The following is a 12,527-nucleotide window of genomic DNA, read 5'->3' as shown; positions in this document are numbered from 1 at the left end:
CTGAGGAAGTGGTGATGGCCAACTCACTGAATGAGTTTAAGAGAGGAATGGATGCTTTTCTTGATAGCAAAAGCATAGTAGGTTATAAATAGCATAATCTTACAGGTAGATAGAAGAGCGACCTAGATTATTAGAGGAATGGGTGGGCTGCAACACCAAGACAGGTTATTAAACTTGGGGTTATTTAGTTTGGAAAAACAAAGGCTTAGGGGGGGATCTAATCACAATGTATAAACATATGAGGGGACAGTACAGAGACCTTTCCAAAGATCTCTTTATACCTAGGCCTGCGACTGGAACACGGGAGCATCCGCTACATCTCGAGGAAAGAAGGTTTAATCATAACCACAGACGAGGATTCTTTACTGTACGAGCAGTGAGACTATGGAACTCTCTGCCGCATGGTGTTGTAATGAGTGATTCACTACTAACATTTAAGCAGAGCCTGGACGTCTTTCTTGAAAAGTGTAATATTACCAGTTATGTATATTAGATTTTATGACAGGGTGTTGATCCAAGGAACTAGTCTGATTGCCGGATGTGGAGTCAGGAAGGAATTTTTTTCCCCATTGGAGCTGTTTGACACATTGGGGTTTTTTTGCCTTCCTCTGGATCAACATGTTAGGCTACGGGTTGAACTAGATGGACTTAGAGTCTCCCTTCAACCTTAAAACTATGAAACTACTCCCAGTTACCGCACACCATGGGTGGCATCACGAACTTCAACTCACCAGGAAATATCCCCCTTTTACTTTAGAGTGTGGCCCCTAGGTCACCGGGTCCGGAGACCCTCGAGCCACGAACTGACACTATCCCAGATCCGAGTGGTTCGATCTGCTGCTAGGGCGGCACACTTACAGTGTCCATTTTAGGACATGATCAGTGATCAGTTGTCAGATATAAGTGATCAGTTGTCAGTGATCAGTAGTCAGTTGTCAGTGATCAGTTATCAGATGTCGGTAATCAGTTGTCAGTGATCAGTGACCAGATGTCAATGATCAGATGTGAAGGATCAGATGTCAGTGATCAGTTGTCAGTGATCAGGTGTCAGTGATCAGGTGTCAGTGATCAGGTGTCAGTGATCAGATGTCAGAGATCAGGTGTGAGTGATCATATGTCATTTGTCAGTGATTTGTTGTCAGTTATCATTGATCAAATAAGGTATTTCTGATGTTTGACACTGATATATGATCATGTCCTAAAATGGACACTGTACAAATGACTAATTTCTATCTGTCATTGTGACTAATATAAAACACAAATTTCATTGTTTCATCATAATCTCACAATCAAGTTTCTGTAGGTTTGGTTTTATAATGTTATCTTAGAGAGGTATGATTATGTTTTTTACAAATGTGTTCTACTGTCAACAAACTGATCAACAAACAAGATTATCAGAAGAGAAAATAGTAAGGACAATGGATGTTATTGACTTGACTTTGTGACCTTTAGGGGTGTTTCACACACAGCGAGCTCGCTGCCGAGATCGCTGCTGAGTCACTCTTTTTGTGACGCAGCAGTGGCCTCATTAGCGATCTCGCTGTGTGTGACACTGAGCAGCGATCTGGCCCCTGCTGCGAGATCGCTGCTCGTTACACACAGCCCTGGTTCGTTTTCTTCAAAGGCGCTCTCCCACTGTGACACACAGATCGCTGTGTGTGACAGCGAGAGAGCGACGAAATAAAGCGAGCAGGGAGCAGGAGCCGGCATCTGGCAGCTGCGGTAAGCTGTAACCAAGATAAACATCGGGTAACCAAGGTGGTTACCCGATATTTACCTTAGTTACCAGCCTCCGCAGCTCTCACGCTGCCTGTGCTGCCGGCTCCGGCTCTCTGCACATGTAGCTGCTGTACACATCGGGTTAATTAACCCGATGTGTACTGTAGCTAGGAGAGCAAGGAGCCAGCGCTAAGCTAAGCGGTGTGCGCTGGTAACTAATGTAAACATCGGGTAACCATACCCGATGTTTACCTTAGTTACCAGTGTCCGCAGCTTCCAGACGCCGGCTCCGTGCAAGCGCAGCGTCGCTTGTACGTCGCTGCTGGCTGGGGGCTGGTCACTGGTCGCTTGTGAGATCTGCCTGTTTGACAGCTCACCAGCGACCATGTAGCGATGCAGCAGCGATCCTGACCAGGTCAGATCGCTGGTCGGATCGCTGTTGCATTGCTAAAGTGTGAAGGTACCCTTACTCAAAATATTCTCTAAACTCATGGTGATTGGGGATTTCTTGTAGAAATTGAAAGTTCAAGCTAGAACACAGCAATAGGAAAGAAATTATGTATACTTAATTTGTCTTCCCTACACATGCAAATCGCTGTTACTTCAAATTTCATGTTAGTTGAAGAGCTACTGAAAATTCAAGCAAATTTCCTATTGAAAGTAAGAAAATACAAGCATAATAATCTGTCATCACAATGTCCCAATAAATGCTCTAATGAAGTTACAAATAAACTGATATTTTTTTCAATTAGCACGATATTACTCACTTGTTTCAGCTCATGTGCTGGACCCTGCTCCCTTTTTCTATGAGTATTGTGTAGGAATTATGTGTTTTAGTACCAAGCATGCTGTTAATGTATTTGATAAAAATGACCAGTGCTGCTAGTGAACTGTGGTTCCTAGCAGTCGGGCAAGAGCAGTGTAGTGGATTAGATGTTAGATAAGACAGGGGAGGAGTGACAGATGTCCAGTGGGTTGGTCAGAGAGTGGGCCTTTTTTTGCCAGGAGGTGTAGCTTAAGTGCAGGCATATGATGTAGAAATTTCACCACCAAATCTGCATTTCTTGGCAAAAAAACCCACAGCTTTCTGTCAGAAGATGCAGGTTTGTTGTAACGCTCATGACAGCATCCTCGCATGCTCCTGCTCCCCTCCCCCAGTGAGCACGTTGTTTCCCTCACCTGTCCAGGCATCTTGCGGCGGTGGTCCGATCCTCGTCCCATGCTGCAGCCTCACAGAGCGTTTGTACTCCTGACAGGCTCCAGGCCTCTGCCTGTAGGGTACGCCCGTGGCCATGCCCCCTTTCTTAAAGGGCCAGCATCCTCCTAACCCAGATGTGCCTCCCAGGTGAGCTGGGAGGCTGCAGGTATTTAAGGCAACTCTGCCCTTTGAGAGTTGTCTGGGCAATGAGTTTATCTTTCACTCATTTCTGTAGTCAGGTCCCCTAGTACTGTGGTGCTGCTGCTGCTGTATTATCGTGCTAGTTCTGTCTCTTAAAGCTGTTTGTTTACAGAGAACTGCTGCCGATACCTATACCTGTTGCTGCTGCTGCGAGCCATCACTTCGGACACCTTCCACGATATCTGCTGTCCTGAAGTATCATCACTAGCTACTTCCTTCCATCCATCCGTCTGTCCAGCCCTTCTTTCCGGACAGAGTCCGTCACCAGCTACTGCTGCAACCTATGCCAGAGACTGTCACCAGCTGATGCCGCAACCTATACCAGAGACTGTTGCCAGCTGCTGCTGCTGCAACCTTATACCAGTGACTGTCGCTCCTGTACCCCTGGGGCCAGCTGAGGAAGCACCATTCTTTCCGAGTAGCACCCAGACCAATACTTGCAGTGCAACACCTCCACCATCAGAAACTGTGGAGAAGACCAGGCTCAGGTCCGTAGTCAAGCCCCTCTGGGTTTTCTGTGTGTTGCAGCACAGTGTGTTCACTAACATCTTCACTCACCGTCGAATACAACATCTGTGAACTCAGTGAGAGTTCCTTGAGGTTACCTGAGGTCAGATTACCTGTGGTCATAAGTCGAGGACTGTGGGAACCTCCAGCTGTGACGGCAAGTAACCTGAGTGAGGTCACTGTTGATCGCTGCAGCTCAGTCTCTGCCTGAAGTTACAGCATGCGGTCATGTTCTATTGCCGCTCCCTGTCAGTTCAGATGTAGCAGAGATGGAATCATCGTGGGATCTCGTGTGGATTACGTTGGACTTGGGTGCTTTTGGGGTTAATAAAGTGGTGAAAGTGGGTGGTTTTTTGTATTTTATTTCAAATAAAGGATATTTTTGGTATTTGTGTTTATTTTCACTTACATATTCGTGATGCCTCCCATTGCTAATCTAATGGGTGCTTTACACGCTGCGACATCGCTAGCGATAGCCCCCGCCCCCATCGTTCGTGTGACATTTGGTGATCACTGCCGTAGCGAACATTATCTATGCGGCAGTGTCACACACATATACCTTTTCAGCGACGTCGCTGTGACCGCCGAACAATCCCTCCTACAAGGGGGAGGTGCATTCGGCGTCATAGCGACGTCACTGCTGCATCACTAAGCGGCCGCCCAATAGCAGAGGAGGTACGGAGATGAGCGGGCGGAATATCCCGCCCATCTCCTTCCTTCCTCATTGCCGGTGGATGCAGGTAAGGAGATGTTCGACGTTCCTGCCATGTCACACATAGCGATGTGTGATGCCTCAGGATCGATGAACAACATCGTACCTGCAGCAGCAATGATATTAAGAAAAGGAGCGACGTGTCAATGATCAACGATTTTTGTCAATTTTGTGATCGCTCCTTGGTGTCACACGCTGCGATGACGCTAATGGCGCCGGATGTACATCACTAACGACGTGACCCCGACGATATATCATTAGCGATGTCGCAGCATATAAAGCAACCTTTAGACTTAAGGCCACTTTACACGCAACGACATCGCTAACGAGATGTCGTTGGGGTCACGGAATTCGTGACGCACATCCGGCCTCGTTAGCGACGTTATTGCGTGTGAAACGCAGGAACGACGTTAACGATCAAAAATACTTACCATATCGTTGATCGTTGACACGTCGTTCTAATCTAAAATATCGTTACTGCTTTTGGACACAGGTTGTTCAGCGTTCCTGCAGCAGCACACATCGCTATGTGTGACACCACAGTAACGAGGAACAACATCATACCCGCGGCCGCCGGCAATGAGGAAGGAAGGAGGTGGGCGGGATGTTACGTCCGCTCATCTCCGTCCCTCTGCTTCTATTGGGCGGTCACTTAGTGACGCCGCGGTGACGCCGCTGTGACGCCCCCTTAGAAAGGAGGCGGTTCACCAGCCACAGCGGCGTCGTTAGGCAGTTAACTATGTGTGACGGGTGTTAGCGCCATGGACAGTGATTTGCCCGTGACGCACAACCGACGGGGGCGGGTGCTTTCACCAGCAACATTGCTAGCAATGTTGCTGTGTGTAAAGTGGCCTTTAGTGTCAGCTGTGGGCTTTCATGAACCCCTTATTACCCCGATTGCCACTGCACGAGGGCAATCAGGAAGAATCTGGTAAAGTGTCAGGACTGTCGCATCTAATGGATGCGGCAATCCTAAGCTGCTACAGGCTGCTATTTTTAGGCTGGGTGGCCCAATAACCCTAAGTCTCCACAGCCTGAGAATGCCAGCCCCCAGCTTTATTTTGGTTGGGTATCAAAATTGGGGGGACCGCACACCGGTTTTTAAAATTATCTATTTATTTATTTATTTTTTTAAATGCATGCGGTTCCTTTCATTTTGATATACAGCCAAGATAAGCGCACGGCTGGGGGCTGCAGCATGTAGCCGTAGATTTTTTTTGTGCAGGTATCAATAGATGGAGGACCCTATGCCATTTTATTTATTTATTTATTTTATACCACTAAAGACCCGCAGACAGGGTCTGTGATTCCAACCAATCACAGACGCTGTCCCGGGGTGGGGTCTGACTGCAGGCAACCAGAAATGCCGATGGTGGGGAAAAACAGTGAAGATGGATGAGTGATAATCAGTGGCCTTGGAAGTACAGCTGCGGGAGCAGTTACAGCCATTGGGAGACTCAGTAAGTATGTCGGCTTTAACCATTTTGCTTCCTTTTTTTTACATTGATTTTCCTGGGCAATCACAACCATGCCAATAACATGAGCACTTTCCCCAAAAGTCGTCAATGATCGGTTTTGTTCGATAACTGATGATGTTTTCCAAAAATGCTTTTCTAATAACATGTTATGCTTTTGGATAGGATTTTGGTGCTGTATAATGAACGGGGGGATGTGTGTAAACAGTGGAGGGGGTGGGGACTCAGGAGAAGCCAGGCGAGCGTGCTTTTTTGTTTATTTTTTTAACTCTGTTTGTGGATGATCCTGTAGCTAATCATGATGCAGCAAACATCCACAAGGTTCAGACACAAGGGCTTGTGTCATTAGCTGCCTAAGTCGCATGTACCTCTGCATATAAAATGATGACATTCGGTGTTGGCACCATTTTGTGAATGTTAAAGATAAGGGAAGGTGCTGCTGCTAAGCAGTTAACTTAGCTAGGGGTTTAATCATAGGTAGTTGAGATAGGAGAGTGAATAGAGATGTGCAGTGTAGGGAAAGGTGTGTGTCACAAATCAGCATTTCATGCTATAAATATGGATTGCTACTTGTGAGTTCCCGCTATAGAGTTGCCAGTGAATGACCTAATTAGGTATTGCTGCTTATTACTGGCTGCTCAAATATAGCCAGTGAACCAAATTTCTAGGTATTGTTACTTATTAGTGTCTGCTCTAAATTTGATGTTCCAAATTACCCAGTGAACCCCATTTCTATGTTTTTCTACTTCTTAGTGCCTGCTCCAAATTACCCAGTGAATCACATTTCTAGGTACTGTTGTTCCACATTTACCAGTGAACTAGCTAAATAAGTTCTGGCACTTTTCAGTGCCTGCTCCAAATTGCCCACATTTCTAGGTGTTGTTACTTCTTAGTGCCTGCTCCAAATTACCCAGGGAACCACATTTCTAGGTATTGTTACTTACTAGTGCCTGCTCCAAATTTAACAGTGAATTTGCTAAGTAAGTTTTAATAAGTAAGTTTTAATAAGTAAGTAGTTTTAGTAAGTAAGTCCCCCGTGGTCCCCACATAGCTTTCTCATGAGCCAGATCAGACACCCCCATACTTTGCACTGACGAGGGGCAAGCACCCCGAAACACCGTGTCTGCAAATTGGGATTCTGATCTGGCTTATATATCCTGAGTCATATTGCAAAGGATTGTTGAAAATCCACTTGTGACTTTTAGGATCGCTACTTCCAATAGGTGGCGCTGTGCTAGAGTTTGTCTCCTTTACTGGAGAGACAATTTGAATATTTCTTAGAGGGGCGTGGCAGCTATAAGTCCCCTTACCTGGCAGCCAGACTGGCTTGCAAAGTCTCCTTAAGGAGAATAGTATTCCCCTGTGGTCCCCACATAGCTTTCTCATGAGCCAGATCAGACACCCCCATACTTTGCACTGACGAGGGGCAAGCACCCCGAAACACCGTGTCTGGAAATTGGGATTCTGATCTGGCTTATATATCCTGAGTCATATTGCAAAGGATTGTTGAAAATCCACTTGTGACTTTTAGGATCGCTACTTCCAATAGGTGGCGCTGTGCTAAAGTTTGTCTCCTTTACTGGAGAGACAATCTAAGTAAGTTTTGGCACTTTATAGTGCCTGATCCAAATTACCCAGTGAACCACATTTCTAGTTATTGTTTAGTGCCTGCGCTAAGTTTGCCAGTGAACTAGCTAAATAGATCTTGGCACTTTTTAGTGCCTGCTCCAAATTACCCATTGAACTACATTTCTAGGTATTGTTACTTATTACTGTCTGCTCAAAATTTGCCAGTGAATTTTGCTAAATAGGTCTTGGCACTTTTTTTAGTGTCTACTCCAAATTACCTTGCTAATCACATTTCTATGTATTTTTACTTATTAGCGCCCGCTCTAAATTAGCCAATCAACTAGCTAAATAGGTCTTGACACTTTTCAGTGCCTGCCCCAAATTACTTAGTAAACCACATTAATAGGTATCGTCACTTATTAGTGCCTGCTCCAAATTACCCAGTGAACCACATTTCTAGGTATTGGTACTTTTTAGTGCCTTCCCAATACTGCCATTCAGGCAAGAAATAAAGAATTTATCTTTTGTGTCAGGTGCCTAACAGGTGTGGGCGAAAGGTTGTGAAACATCTGTTTCAAAGGGGAAGTGTACATCAACCATGAGTGGTATCAGAGGTGTACTACAAAGATTCCCAGACTCAAGAGGAGTCTGCACCGATGCCCAAAATCTTTGTCAGTTGGATCCTGGCCCGGACAAAGCAGGGTCCGAGCAGGATCCCGACACTTGTCAACTGACGTTAACCCCTAGGGGTGGAGCTGATGATGAGACTCAGATACCTGAGACCCACACATACTGTTCTGTGATGTCAGGTCAGGAAGAGGAGGAGTGGGACAACATAGAGCATGACGATGAAGTTGTAGATCCCACGTGGTGTGAATGTAGAGGTATGCAGCTTAGTAGCTGAGCAGGTGGGGAGGAAAAGGAAGATGACGATATTACTTTAGCAATTCCCACACAAACTCGTAGAGATAAGTAGTGTTAAGCCACCCCCCCTAGTGTTCGAGTTCGGTTCGGTTCGTCGAACGGTGGGTTAGTTCGGCAAACGTTCGACGAACATTCGATGAACACCTTCGAACCCCATTGAAAACAATGGCAGGCAAACACAAACACATACAAACACATTATACATATACACATACACTTAATAAACATTGCCATTATACTTACAGGTCCCCGCAACGCGTCCTGCACTCTGTCTCCCGCCGCTTTTCCTTCCGATCATCACTGCTCCCTCCCGGTAACCAGCACTGATTATAGGACCTTCTGTGACGTCATCATAGCATGTGCCCAGTCACGTGTCTATTATCTCATTGGCTACAGACTGGTCGTCATGGTCACAGACGTAATGCTAGGTCATGTCAGTGCAACTCTCCTGTATGCGGTGCTCGTTTGAGCATTTCCGTGTACCGGCGAGATGCTTGGGCACATGTTTGGCTCCTTGTTCCTGCATGTCGGCGCTCTTTACAGAGTCAGCCCACATGCAGGGACTGGATGCCACAGCACCGGGAATCAGGTGATCGGAGATCACCATTGCTATAGTAACCCGCCTATCAGATTACTATACCAACGGTGGCACTGGTGACGTCACCGCTTACAACCCGCAGCCTCTGCTCACTCACTGAGTGATTAGACTGCACGGGAGCAGCAGCGTCTTCCTCCCATGCAGTGTTGTCTGATGTAGCAGAGCTGCATGGATTGAAGGAGAAAGAAGACAGAAGACCAGGATCATGAAGGGGTGAGAGGGAGTAATAAACATGAAGTCTCTAGGTGTGTCTGTGTATTTATTTCTATTAAAGTATTTTTTCTCTGTGTGGTGTCTTTTTTTAACCCTTTATTGGAGATTCTTAATGGACGGGTCGAGGGAGTAATAAACATGGAGTCTCTAGGTGTGTCTGTGTATTTATTTCTATTAAAGTATTTTTTCTCTGTGTGGTGTCTTTTTTAACCCTTTATTGGAGATTCTTAATGGTGACGGGTGGCTCGCTGGGTAATAATGGGGTTAGGGCTACCTGTATATTATCAACTGGTCCTAAGCCCAAAATTCATGGTGTCACGCCAATATTAGACATGGCCACCATGAATTTCTAGTACAGATAAAAAAAACACAACACACAGAAAAATATTTTTATTAGAAATAAAACGCAACACAATTAGTGACTCCATCTTTATTGAAATAAAGAACCCCCCCTCTGCAGTAATCCTGGGTCAAGGAAGGGTCCCGCACCATCCAATCCGGATCCAATATTATCTGATTGGTTTGCTGGAAGGAAAAGCGATGAGATGATGTGTCAGGTTCAAGGGCCTGAATCACATGACATAGCAGCTGATTGTATAAACAGCTTTGATACAATCAGCTGATGCATCAGTGCAAAAAAAAAAACTACACACTTCTGTGCAGACTCCTGTCTGACAGCAGCAGCTGATAGTTTAGCCGGCCGAGTGGTAGAAAGCTCGACTTATAGTGACAGCTGATTCCGTCAGGTGACCGCATCAGCTGATCATCGCCAGGTCTGAGAGAGAAGAGAGAGAACAGAGAGAGAACAGAGAGAGAAGAGAGAGTTTAGAGAGAGAAAAGAGAGCGAAAAGACAGAGAAAATAGAGAGAGGAGAGAGAGAAGAGAGAGAAAACAGAGAGGAAAAAAAGAGAGAGAAAAAGAGAGAAAGAGAGAGAGAAAGAGAGAGAGAGAGAAAGAGAGAAAGAGAGAGAAAGAGAAAAAAAGAAAGAGAGAAAGACAAAGACAGAGAAAGAAAAAGAGAGAAAGAGAGAAAAAGAGAAAGAGAGAGAAGAGAGAGAAGAGAGAGAGGAGAGAGAAGAGAGAGAGGAGAAGGCAATGCAGCCTCATTCCGTGAACTGCTCCGATTTTAGAGGTGTGTCCCACGCCTCACAGCTGATGTCTGGCTCCTCCCCTCAGTGCATAATTAAATTAAATTATAAATAAATAATAATTATAAACAAATTAAATTCTTTACTGGGACGGCCAAGACTCGAACTTGTGAACTAATTCTCCTTAGGCGGCAGCTCTACCCATTGAGCCAATGCCACTGCCTATATTAAAAAGAGTAGGAAGATTTGGTAATCTTGACCTCTGTATTGCAGTAGAGAATCTAGAAGTGGATTATTCAGCTACAAAGAGGAGAAAAAGAGAGAAAAAGAGAGAGAAAAATAGAGAGAGAGAAAGAGAGAAAAAGAGAGAGAGAAAAAGAGAGAAAAAGAGAGAAAAAGAGGGAGAGAGAAAAAGAGAGAGAGAGAGAGAAAAAGAGAGAAAAAGAGAGAGAAAGAGAAAAAGAGAAAGAGAAAAAGAGAGAGAAAGAGAGACAAAGAGAGAGAGAAAGAGAGACAAAGAGAGAGAGAAAGAGAGAGAAAGAGAGAAAAAGAGAAAGAAAAAGAGAGAGAAAGAGAAAAAGAGAAAGAGAAGAGAGAGAAAGAGAGAGAAGAGAGAGAAGAGAGAGAGGAGAGAGCAATGCAGCCTCATTCCGTGAACTGCTCCGATTTTAGAGGTGTGTTCAGCAGCTCACAGCTGATGTCTGGCTCCTCCCCTCAGTGCATAATTAAATTAAATTATAATTATAAATAAATAATAATTATAATTTAAAATTATAAATAAATTAAATTAAATTCTTTATTGGGACGGCCGGGACTCAAACTCGTGAACTAATTCTCCTCAGGCGGCAGGCCTACCCATTGAGTCACTGCCTTTAATGAAAAGAATAGGAAGATTTGGTAATCTTGACCTCTGTATTGCAGTAGAGAGAGAGAGAGAAAAAGAGAGAAAAAGAGAGAAAGAGAAAAAGAGAGAGAAAGAGAGAAAAAGAGAGAGAAAAAGAGAGAGAGAGAAAGAGAGAGAAAGAGAGAGAAAGAGAAAAAGAGAAAGAAAAAGAGAGACAGAGAAAGAGAAAGAAAAAGAGAAAGAGAGAGAAGAGAGAGGAGAGAGGAGAGAGAAGAGAGAGAGGAGAGAGCAATGCAGTCTCATTCCGTGAACTGCTCCGATTTTGGAGGTGTGTCCCGCGGCTCACAGCTGATGTCTGGCTCCTCCCCTCAGTGCATAATTAAATTAAATTATAAATAAATAATAATTATAATTTAAAATTATAAATAAAATAAATTAAATTCTTTATTGGGACAGCCGGGACTCGAACTCGTGAACTAAGTCTCCTCAGGCGGCAGCTCTACCCATGGAGCCACTGCCTTTAATGAAAAGAATAGGAAGATTTGGTAATCTTGACCTCTGTATTGCAGGAGAGAGAGAGAGAGATATCACACGCAGGCACTACCTGAGCAAAGTCTCCAGTGACAGCGCGGCTCACTTCAGTTGCTCTGTGGAGCTGATACAGAGCGCTCGTGTTCTACGGCGCTCCCTGTCAGCTTCATGTAGCAGTGCTGACAGTGTCGTGTGGATTACTTCAGACCTGGGTTGTTGTTTGGGGATTAATAAAGAGGTAAATGAGGGGGGGTTGTCTTTTATTCCAAATAAAGGATTTTTCGTTGTGTGTGTTTATTTACTTTCACTTACACGTTACTCATGGAAGGTATCTCGGGGAGACACCTGTCATGATTAAACTAACCTTTTTACCTCGATTGCCACCGCACCAGGGCAATTCGGGATGAGCCGGGTAGAGTCCCGGGACTGTTGCATCTAATGGATGTGGAAATACCCGGGTGTCTGCTGGCTGATATTGTTAGGGTGGTGGGCTCCCCATAACGTGGCACTCCCCATCCTGACAATACCAGCCTCCAGCCATGTGGCTTTATCTTGGCTGGTATCAAAATTGGGGGGAGCCGCAGGTTTGTTTTTTTTTAATTATTTATTTATTTATTTTAGTGCACGATATAGACTCGCCTGCTGGCGGCTGTGATTGGTTGCAGTGAGACAGCTGTCACTCAGCGTGGGGGCGTTTCTGACTGCAACCAATCATGGGCGCCGGTGGGCGGGGAAAGCAGTGAATACCAGATTGAATAATAAGCGGCCGGCATTTTCAAAAGAGGAAAAGCCGCCGGAGCTTTGTGACAGCCGTGCAGCGCCGCGCCCGTGATCGGTGAGTAGGAAAGAGAGAGGTATTGTGCTGGGGACGCAGGACGCATGCAAATACACAATGTGCGCACATAGCCTTACTGTGAAAAGCCACGCTTTTGGTGATCAAACCGTTAT

This window comes from Anomaloglossus baeobatrachus, chromosome 6 (genome assembly GCF_048569485.1).
Source record: "Anomaloglossus baeobatrachus isolate aAnoBae1 chromosome 6, aAnoBae1.hap1, whole genome shotgun sequence".
Taxonomy (NCBI): Eukaryota; Metazoa; Chordata; class Amphibia; order Anura; family Aromobatidae; genus Anomaloglossus; species Anomaloglossus baeobatrachus.
This window is presented reverse-complemented; position numbering follows the sequence as displayed.